The sequence below is a fragment of the Merops nubicus genome, unplaced genomic scaffold (assembly GCF_000691845.1).
Source record: "Merops nubicus isolate BGI_N331 unplaced genomic scaffold, ASM69184v1 scaffold7644, whole genome shotgun sequence".
NCBI classification, from domain to species: domain Eukaryota; kingdom Metazoa; phylum Chordata; class Aves; order Coraciiformes; family Meropidae; genus Merops; species Merops nubicus.
This window is the reverse complement of record NW_008603520.1, coordinates 27,062-37,857: the sequence shown is the minus strand read 5'-3', so window position 1 is coordinate 37,857 and position 10,796 is coordinate 27,062.

Here is a 10,796-nt window from a genome sequence, read left to right as displayed (position 1 = left end):
ACCAAGAGAGCAGAAAGTTTGAGAGAGTTTATTTTCTCTTTCCTCCCTTTGCCATATCTGGAGGGGGCTGGTTGCCTTGCAGACAACTGTACAGCATACGGTGCGCTTGCTGCTAGGACCCTGTCTGGAAAGAGGTCCCAGTGATTCAAATTTAAACATCTACCTTATAGGCCTTTAATCTGAGATCCTGCAGGCATCTCCTTGTGTAGTAGTGCTGCAGTACCAAGTGAAGCTGAGCAGCCCTCCCGTCCCACCCCAGAGCTGCTCAGCTTTGGCAGAAGGTTAAACTAGAGACTAGTCTGTGGGGCGTTCCAGCCCAAGCTGCACTGTGAGCCTGTGGCCACATTACAGACCAGGAGACAGGACTGGACAGAGAATAAAGGGGTGCCAACACAGCTAAAACCAAACAGTCCTAGGATCAAGGGGCATACACCTTGCCAGACTGACTTGATTTTTCTGTTTGGTTTCTGTTGAGCAGGGGGGTATGTGCAGCCACACTGTCGTACCCCTGTCTCTCCTCCCATCATATCTTCCTTTTTTTCCCCAGCAATTTCTAGATACAAGCTAACTTCCTTATAAAGCCACCAGAGAGAAAAGAGCACATCGAGCATGCCATTCACCTCACCTAGTTCAGATTGGCTTAAATGGAAATGTATTGCTACCAAAGTTTTCCAACTGGTGTCTGCCCCTTGGAAACCCTTCCTAGGGGCACCAATTTACTAAAGACTCACTTTACAGGTGCCCTTACTTTTTCAGTGGAATGACCATGGTCTCCAACCTCATTTTTCATTTGTCCCTTTTCTTTTCATTGCTGATCATCTTAGCAAGGAAACTCAAGTCATCTTTCAAAATACCTGCTTTCCTTCAGTACGATCAACCAAGAGATGCAGAAAAGTCTGCCTCATACGTGTAAGCTTGCTCCTTTACAAACCAGCTTTCTCCCACTGCGTCCTGTGATCTACAAGGACTATGCCTACTGCCTGGGACACAAAGCTATTTCTCAGGTCTGGGGTTGAGGAGCACAACAGGGTTGTGTTCCAGATCCATATCAAGGTGATATGCACGTGAATTTCTGCATACATTTCTGTACAAGGAGCTTAACTTGGACAACCAGGAGAGAAGAGCCTGTACTTCAGGACAGAGACAGCCAAAGACATTGGAAGTTTTTTGCCCATGATGGGAAATATGATAAATCTAAACCAGTCACCCCATGATGGCTCGCAGTGGCACTGTGAGGCAGGTAGGGAAACAAGTCAGCAAGATACCACCATGCTAGAGTAGAGCATGGATGAGAGAGCTGGCAGTTGGAGAGCCAACAGACAGCTAAAAGTGAAACACGGTTTTGCTGCACACTGCAGTCACATTTTATCCACCAAGTGGACAACTGGGAAGGGAAAGTCCTGGTGCCATGTTCCTACTACTGCAGCTTGAAAGCAAATTATGAGATCATTAGTTAAAGCTATGAAATCACTGTAGGGCTGGGCAAAGGCAAAAACAATGATCCTAAAAGGATAAAAATTTTTCTGATATGATACCCATAAGGCATCAAAATGCATGAACCTCACTCACTCTTCACCTGTCAGTCCTAAGATTCCTCATTTTTAAAATGAAAGCATAAAATCCCCCAAATTATTTCAGGCTTGTGGCTTTTAACATGAGGCTGAGAAATTAAAATCCCTGACTCTTACGGTCTCAACTCCCTTTGCTCTCACAGATAGAGTTTAGGAGAGTGTAATTCCAGAGGAAACGTAGGGTACAGCTGGACAAAAACATTTATGCAGTAAATTTTATTGTCTTCATTGCCTTGCTTTCTAAAGCGTGACTGCCTAGAGAAGTGAGATTAGTGATACACTTGTGTCAAAATGCTCGTGTTCAAGAGGAGAACAGCATACCTGCAATTTACCTTTTCTCAGGTGTTAGGTATGGGCTCTGGATACCACACAGATTCACCCTGATAGCAAGCATTGGTGGTCAGGATGTGGTTCTTCCCTTTCTTCCTCCTGTGTGGGCTTTCTACCAGTGCTTTCAAAGAAGAGCAAACCAACAGCAGTGCAAACAGACAGACCGAGCCGCTCTCTTAATGGCACACATTAGTGGAACCACCCCAACAGCAGAAGTCCCCAGCTTGTGTAAGTCCTTGGCATGATAATCATGGCTAAGCAGAAGTATTTGCACAATCTCCAGGTATTATTTAACCCATCACCTAGGGCAAAATGTCAGGCTATTGTCTTGCAAAAGGGCAGAGTGATGTCAAGGGCTATCAAATCTCTTCCACGAGCTTTCTCAATTTGGGCTCAGGAAAACACAAATAAAATTGTGACTCATATTCTGACAGAGCAGCTGAGTCTCAGCCTCCGCTTTGAGCAGCACATGAGCAGGCATGTCCCTGCATTTTAGTGTCCCTCTCATCTTCATTAGGTAGATTTCCTTACAAAGCTAACAATTTTGCTCACTACATGAGAAACAAGTGCTGGAGAGCCTGTTGCTTTCTCTAATCTTCTTTAAAACTTATCTCCAAAGGCTGGTCCATGGGCAACAGGCACAGCTTCTCTTTGAAACACACGCAGACTGACAGAAGTAAAACAAAATATAGATTCATATATTTTCCCAAGTTATTCAGTAAGCCTGGAAATCTCTGAGGAGTTTCTTAAATACAGACAACCGCCCCCCAAGATGTGTGTGCAGGTGCCTCCTGCATATTTAAAACATGTGATTGAAGGCTTTTCTTTTAAAAAACTAACATCATGTATCATTATGCCCAAGAACAGCAAATTGGTTAGAGTCAAGGTGTTACATTTACTGTGGCATCAGAATATGTCTTCATCATGAAGTGATTCTCCCTCAGGTCTCGTCTCAGATATATAATCTGTTTTCTAGAGTTTCAGAAGAATTTCTAGTATTATCTAGAGTATCCTGCATTTAAAAGAAGTTTAGGTAAGAATGGATGATGCTAACAGAGGTCAGTGCATCATCATAACTTGGTCTCTCCTAATCTTATCTGACAAATATAGGTCACCTTGTAAATCATGTTCTTTTTTCAAATGAGGGACATGGTTTAAAAGTATTTGTAAGTAACATCTTGTAGGAAGAATCATCCTAGTCACCAGGTCATCCTAAGAATAGTAATAGAAGAATGAACCACAGAACTCTAATTTTTTAAAGGAAAAGAAAGAACTTTAGTGAACGTGGGATTTTTTGACATTAATTCCTTCTCCACCTTTCAATCACACACAAATACTTAAAGCAGGTGCTGAAAATAAATGAGAGGTCTATAAAATTACGCTATGTCATTTTAATTATTAGAAAGGTCACTAACATAACAGGAAATGTACCTTATGAACTACAGCTCACCTTAGGACACTGTCTTCACATCAGCAAGCAACTGCACATGGAAACGTGCTGTTGAAGTGGGTAAAGCCATTTGTTGAATTAAACAGGAGGTTTACTTTCTGCCCTGTTGAGAAATCCCTAGTGACAAACTGTAGAAAATAGCAACTCTTTCTCAGTGACCTGCCTCTTAAAGAAAATCAAGGGCAAATTCCTAGGATAGTCACCTCAAAACCACCCCTGGCAGCTTCGATGCCTGTGTGCTGAGCACCTACATACACTGAAGAAGTGGTGAGGACACACTCGGAGCTGACTCACATTACTCCCACTCGCTCTTGTGAAAGTGGGTGCAAACAGACCTCGCTGGCATCCACAGCAGGTGGGAGGAGGATGGAGCAACAGCAGCAGCACAGAGGAAAGATGGAGTCTGCAGGGCTTGTTGTCAGCTTTCCTGGGCATTAGCTCGTCCCTCCCCTTCTCTGAGCAGTTACTCCCACTAGTTCCCATCATCAACCCCTACTGCAGTCAGGTGTCAGTGGAGTAGGAGGCAGCGGATGAGGCTCTGCTGGGGCTCTCCAAATCTGCTGAATATTTCTCAAGCAACCATGTTTGTGCCTGAATTACCCAAGAGCAGACATAATAGCACTGATCTCTCTCCAGCTCTTCTAGGCAGATGGTCTTTTGTATATCTGTATTGGATTTACCCTAGCAGACTATCAACTGTCCTTGGTGTCCTTTACACTCTGCTCCCATACCAGCAGTGCAATGAACATCACGTGCTGCAGAGAGGGTTATTAATCACAAAAAAAAAGGAAGCTTTTATCAGATTAGGGGAAACAAATTGAGCTATGCTGGACTCAAGCATCACTTAACTGAGAGGGCTCCTGTGCCAACCTGCATAAGCCTCTCCTTGAGAACAGAACTTGGAGAAGTCCTCCAGGCACCAGGAAGGTAGAAGTGATCACTGTCACTCCTCAGCCTCACTACCCAAAGGCACAAGCCTACACTATCACCCAATGATATCCCAGGTAACATTCTAACCTTTTGGCCAATGTCACCTACATTTGAGAGAGAAGTCCAGGCCACCAGAACATTAAGGTGGGATTGAGCTCATCCAACTCCACAGACGCCTGCAGTGTAGATGTCTACTGATGTCTGCACTTACCCAGCTAAGACTGGGTAAGTGCAGACATCAGTAGACATCTATTCTCCTTTTCCAACCTAAGGGAATAAATAATTAAAAGGTGCAATTCATTAGCCTTGAGTAGACATCTAAACCCTAGAGCTGCCTGTTTCTCTTTGCCACATAATGAAGAATGTGTTGGTTTCAAAGCACGAACCTTTCATCGAAGAGCACAAACAGGCTGTCTGGAAAAGCAGCGAGCTCTGGCCCAGGCAGAGTCTGCAGAGGGGACCAGAGCACACAGCTGTGGTCAGTCAGCCCAGAGCACTGCCTGTGGAGTATTAAGTAAACCCACACTAAAAGGCAAGATTCTAGATCCCAAACTTTTCCAGGCCAACAAAAGTAAAACCTTCTCCAAGCCAAGACAGCACAATCAATTTTGTCCATAATGCTCTATTATATTTTTTAGCAGGAGTAGTTTATGCTGAATCACTAAAAACAACCCCTCAATGTCCCCAAAAACATTCATGCTACAATATAATCTCAAGCTAATCTTCATGCTTTTCACTTCTTTTCTTCACAGCACTATCCCAGGTCATCTGGAGCTTCAATTCTTGGTTTGTAGCTCCTAAGAGAAAGCAAACAGCTGCTGGAGCCTTTCTATACATACACTGAGAAGATAACTTCATGACGTATTTCTAGTGATTGTGGCTGTACTGGTTTTCCTGAGTTCCCATCAGATGAGCAGGCCCAAGCTGCTCCAACTCACACGTGCACGTGCTGGGACAGGATATGATAGAAAGAGGAATGGCTGAAGTTAGTCTGCCCTTTCCCTGCCACACAGCAATGGGCAAGGCATTCAGGAGATAGCTCAAAACCCACCCATAGGCCTTTACAGATGGCAAAGAGGGGAGGAGGAAGGCTAGCAATCAGGCTTTCTGGCAGGAACTAGTAGTGCCTGCAACATAGATTTCTGGGTCCACATACACCCTCATTTTCCTAAAGCAAAGTTATATACCTTCAGACCAGAGAATGCTTCTAAGATGCCCAGCATCCCAAAACAGAAACCAGCCCAGCACCTCATAATACACCAAGGCTCTCCTGATCTGCTCCAGACCAACCTCAGATTCCTTGGCTTTCTTGTAGCCCACCTGTCACTGCTCCAAGCTATTAATGTGACCATTGACGTGGGGATAATTGTATCATCCTTCATAGTTCCACGCCCTGCACCAACACCCCTCACCACATGAGATACAAATGGGTCCACTGTGGACCAGCCCAGCTGTCTGGGTCTGAGGTGATTTTACAAAGAGGGAAGGTTTTTGCAAGAAGTATGGGAAAGGACAGTTCAGCTTCTCCCACACCACCATCTCCCTTTGGATACAAGAAACTATCAGTAGGCAAGGAAATGGAGCAAGCATCTTCAGTTTCCTCCAAGTTCTGCCTGTTCAGGTATGATTTTTCCAGTCCAGGCTTTACTTTCAAATTATGGAGCCCACCTTCCTGTCACTTATCTTTTCCCACACATGCTGGCAACATCTCCTTCCCCTCTCTGTGCCTTCACATTTCTCTTTGTCATCACCTCAGATTCTGTGTTAAGTCCCACCTCTGATAGCTCTTCCTCTTTTCCATCATCTTAAAATCCTTCCAGTGTATCAATGTTGTGATATCACCTCTTTGCAGAGGATACCACAGTCTTGACAGGGTATTCACCCATATCCTCTCTTCCCTAACGTGACTTGGATACTGCTAAACACAGAGTTGAACACTTTCTTCTTTATGAATACAGCAGCTGATGAGGCTGAAGGTCTTAAATCTCTTCAGACCTTGTAACTGCTTGCATTTACAGCCTGCATGAGTCTTATTTTGGTGCAGGAGGAGAACCTGACATCAACACCAACTGTTTCTTTGACTTTCTGGTTGTCAATACTGAAATAAATAGCACAAACAAACTCAATAAACCATTACTTTAAGCAGCTCAAGCAATATAAAATCTTAGGTAAAATAAATTAATCTACAGCTATTTCTGCCCTTCAGTCATTCTTTTGTGGACACCCAATTCCTGCTCATACAGCTTCCGAGGAGCTGTCTCATGCCTCTGCAGCAATTTTCCCAGTCAGCCTCATCTACTAACCACAGTCACACTGCAGGTCATCCAGTAGTCCTGTTAATAGTTCATAAGGCTAAATGGCTTCTCATTTTCCAAAAATATTTTCATATGAATAGAGGTTCAAAGTCTCTCCTTCGTAGACCATGTGTTATAACCCTCTGAAATCTCAGTCCACACTGACACCGAGAGATAAGAGCAAAAAGGTAGGAAAGATCTGAATTCAAAGTTATGTTTGTAAGTTTGATGCTGATGTGAGGATGGAGCATGACAGGGTCAAAGTAAAATAAACAAACTATGGAAAGCCAAGTCATTTCAGCAGGGCAGCTGCCCCTTTGTTCTGCCAGAGACCTATTCATCCACACCAGGTAACACTTGTGAACTTTTTATTTAAAGTCAGCTAGTTTGTATCTGTCCCCTCTCATTAGCAAAGAGACCATCTTTACCATTTGTCTTTGCGATCAAGAAGATAATCAGAACAAGGAACAGGTCCACACAGATTGCTAAAAAAAAAGATATTGTTTCTCCTTATCCAGGATTAAGAAGTATTTTTACATCTTCTTTCCTGCCCAGAGTCCGAGGCACAACAGTAAAAGCCAGTGAAGCAAACTCTGCATCCCTCTATTGGTCAATTCTAGGCCTGTGAGAGCGTGTGGGTGCAGCAGCAATGCCAGCACAGCTGTGATGTTTAACCAGCTTCACTCACATCCTAGCTGCACTTAGGACTATCCGGAGACTCTCAGTTTAGATTTTCTGGGTTTTCTCAAAGACATCTTTTCATGAAAGCACAAAAATGCAGTCAGATTGTGCTACAAGGGCTAGAAGATACAAAGACCAAAATCTTCCCATTTGGAAGCTTGTTCCCAACACACAAAAAAGCATTCCAGAGAAGTAAGATTTATCTAGCCTGGTATAGGTTAAGTATACATTACACATAGTAAATACTTAGAAAAGCTTATAAAAAGCAGGATGTACAGAACAATCCTTTACCAGGGCAGCCAGTCCCCATCAGTTACTGCTGTCTTGTTGACAAGCTGTTTTATGTTCTGCCCTCATTGGGGAGACACTACATCAGCAGGTTACTCGTGGGCAGACAGCATCCTCCATGCCGTGCTTCTCACCGTGGGGCTGACCCACACCAACCACACACAGTTCCCCAGTAACCATCTGAGGGTATATCCTCATCAAGGGCTAGAGATACTGTACTGTTCCCTACATGCACACAGGGCATGAACTCAGTCCTTCGTCCTGCTCAGGGCAAAGGACTTTACCTCACTTTGACTAATGAGGCTGGAACAACCCCACCGTGGTTTTCAACAAACACTTTTTTAGGAAGAAAAATCACAAAAGAGCAGCTTCTGAAATCTGAAGAGAATTGAAGTGGTGGGTCCTTGGGTAACAGAGAGAAATTTGTCTGCAAATCTTTCTTTAATTTGGGAAGCCATGCCACAACAAGAGAGATCCCAAAGCACTTGGACCTTGGAGCCTGAGAGCAGTACACACAGTGTCTCCCTTTAGAGCTGGAGGAAGGAGTGGCTGGAGAATTGCAAAGCAGTGAGCCTGGCTTGCATGCCTGGGGAAGATCTAATAAAAAAAAAAAAAAAGAAAAAAAAAAAGTGAGGCTATTAAGGATTTTTCAAGAGTAAATTGTTTCAAAACTATCTACCTTCCTTTTCTGGCAGAGCAAATAGCCTATTTTGCAAATAATTGGGTATTTTTTTATTATTCAAGCTATCTGCACACACCTTCTATCTTTTTTTTTAATCAAAGATTGGGACACTTGACTTGCCTCCAAACATCCTGCCTTCACGCTCCTCTCCAGATGGGGTAAACAGGAAATCTTGCATAATTGTCCATGTTCCTTGTACCAGTTTGGCACTGACACGGTGCCAAAGGGCATTTAACACCTTGGCTTTTAAGAACCCCCAACAGCTTAATTAGTATTGGAATTATGACTAGGGAATAAAAGAACAGCCCAGTTGTTGAGCAAACATTAGAATGAGCTGAACATTTTTATTTCTCAATCAAATTTTGTTTGTACAGCTTTATGGGCTCACCTCCCTTCCAAGCCAAGGTAGGAGCAAAGCAGATCAATGGACCACGAGATTATCCTGGTTTTAAAATTATCTGGTGAAGTAGCACACAAGCAAAGTGTTTGATAGTGACCTAAAGTAATCATCTAGAATAAATGTCTGAGAATTACCCAGCCTGGTTTTACAGTAGACTTCAGGAAACTACTGAAACTGTGCACTTTGGAAAATCCTGCTCGATGGCCAGTTTAGTAAATAGAACTCCCTTCTTGGCCCTCTGGATCTCAAATTTCTTTCTGAGCTGTGGCCCAGTTCAGCTGGAGGGGCTAGATATACCACCTGACCTTCCCCGTGTCACACCCCCCTTCCAAATGAGTAGGATATTGCCCTGGGACGTGTGGTTTGATCAGCTCCCTGCCTGCTCAGAGCTCAGAACTAGATCTGCTTGCCAGCAGGCCAGAAGGCTACCACATGAGACAGTTGGGTGTTATGGATATTTTAAAAGGAAGAAATCAACCCAGCTTGGTTCTTTCAAAACTGCTATGAGGGACCTTTGGACAGAAGAGAGATGCTGGTTCTGGAGAAAACAGCTAATTCTAGGGACAATCTGCATACAGCCCCATGGAAACTGTGTTCAACATATCTGTGTGGCTAACCACAGTTTCCCTGCTCCTCCATGCATGGGTTATTGTGGGAGACTATCCTCGTAAGGCATCAAGTGCTTACTCCCTGCTCATAGTGCTTGAGGGTTAACTCAAGGCTTTGAACAGCAGTGGTGGAAAGGCCAAATACCTCAGAGAAAGACACTGAAACATTTGGCCTGGTAAGTTATGAGAATTATTGACTTCTTTGCAACATCACAAAGTGTCAGCATTAAGGATCTGAAAATTGTGTACTGTATATCTCCCTGGGCAGTAAAAAGAGAGTAAATTCACTGCAAAGGCTAGATTTCATTAGATATCTACAGGTCTCAAGCATCTCAAATAATGAAAGGATCACAATGGTTCAGTGAATCCAGCATAGTGTTGGGTCATTATTTAAATAGTCTCTAAAAATATACCTACAATATACATTGTGCATCTCTGCAGCACTGTGGTGTAATCATCTCCTGATCACTGGCAAATGGAGTTGTAGGAGACAAAGATAGCCTTGTTTGGGCCCAAGTTTGCACAAAGACAGGAAACAAAGATCCCAGCACAACACTCTGTTTTTACATAGGCTCATCTGCCAGCATTTTCCAGCATTTCATTTACTTACATTGACATACATGAAAGATGCTATTTCTGCCCCCTCTGTAAACCATGCAGTAGAAGCACTGGGAAAAGGTGAGCAACTTTTCCACTTCCACTCCTCACTCATTCAGTTTGACCAGCTTTTGGAGAAGACCTGGCTCACTACAGGTATGCTGAGGCCTTTGGGGAAGCCCCAAATTCAAGAATCAGCTTTGATCCTCATGTTCCTTTGAGGAATCTCCTCCTTTGAGGAACCTCCTGTTCCTTCCATTGATGTGGAAGAAAACCTTGCACAGTTTGGGCAAAGGGAGAAGTGTCAATAGAGCAGATTTACCCTCCCGGAGAAGAAAGAATACATGAGGGTAATGCAATGAGAAACCTGGGCAGATATCTACAGTATTGAAGGCAAGGACAAGGACTTCAAACTCACTGCTGAGCAATATGTACCACAAAGAGACAGAAGAAAGCCTACAAAAAAATGGGATTGTTCTAAGTAGTGATAGAAGTTCAGGGGGAAGACAAGAGAAGAAAATCTAAAGGAAAAAGGGAAAAAGAAGGAAAAGACTTGAAAAAGGAGAGGGAAAGCATTATAAGAAGGAGAATAAGAAGGTGAAGCCATGCGTGCGATAAGAAGACATGTAAACCAAAGGGATGTCCATGTGCATGGGTGCAAATATGGCCCCTGACAGGCTGGCTCTATGGAGCACCCAGCTCACAGCCTGTTTGTGCCTTGACTCTGTGTGGTCACTCAGCATTTTCATGGTAATATCTGAATGCAGGGGAAAAAAATCCATAAGTATATTTTAAATATTGTTACATAGCTTATTTTCAACAACATAAACAGTGTCCTAAAGATAAAACAGAATTCATGACAAGGCAAAAAGAACCAGGCTAGTAAGGATGTAAAAATATAGTCTGGATACTACAAATAGGTCTGATCACCAAGAAAACACCCCAGGGGGAATCCCACAGCAGAG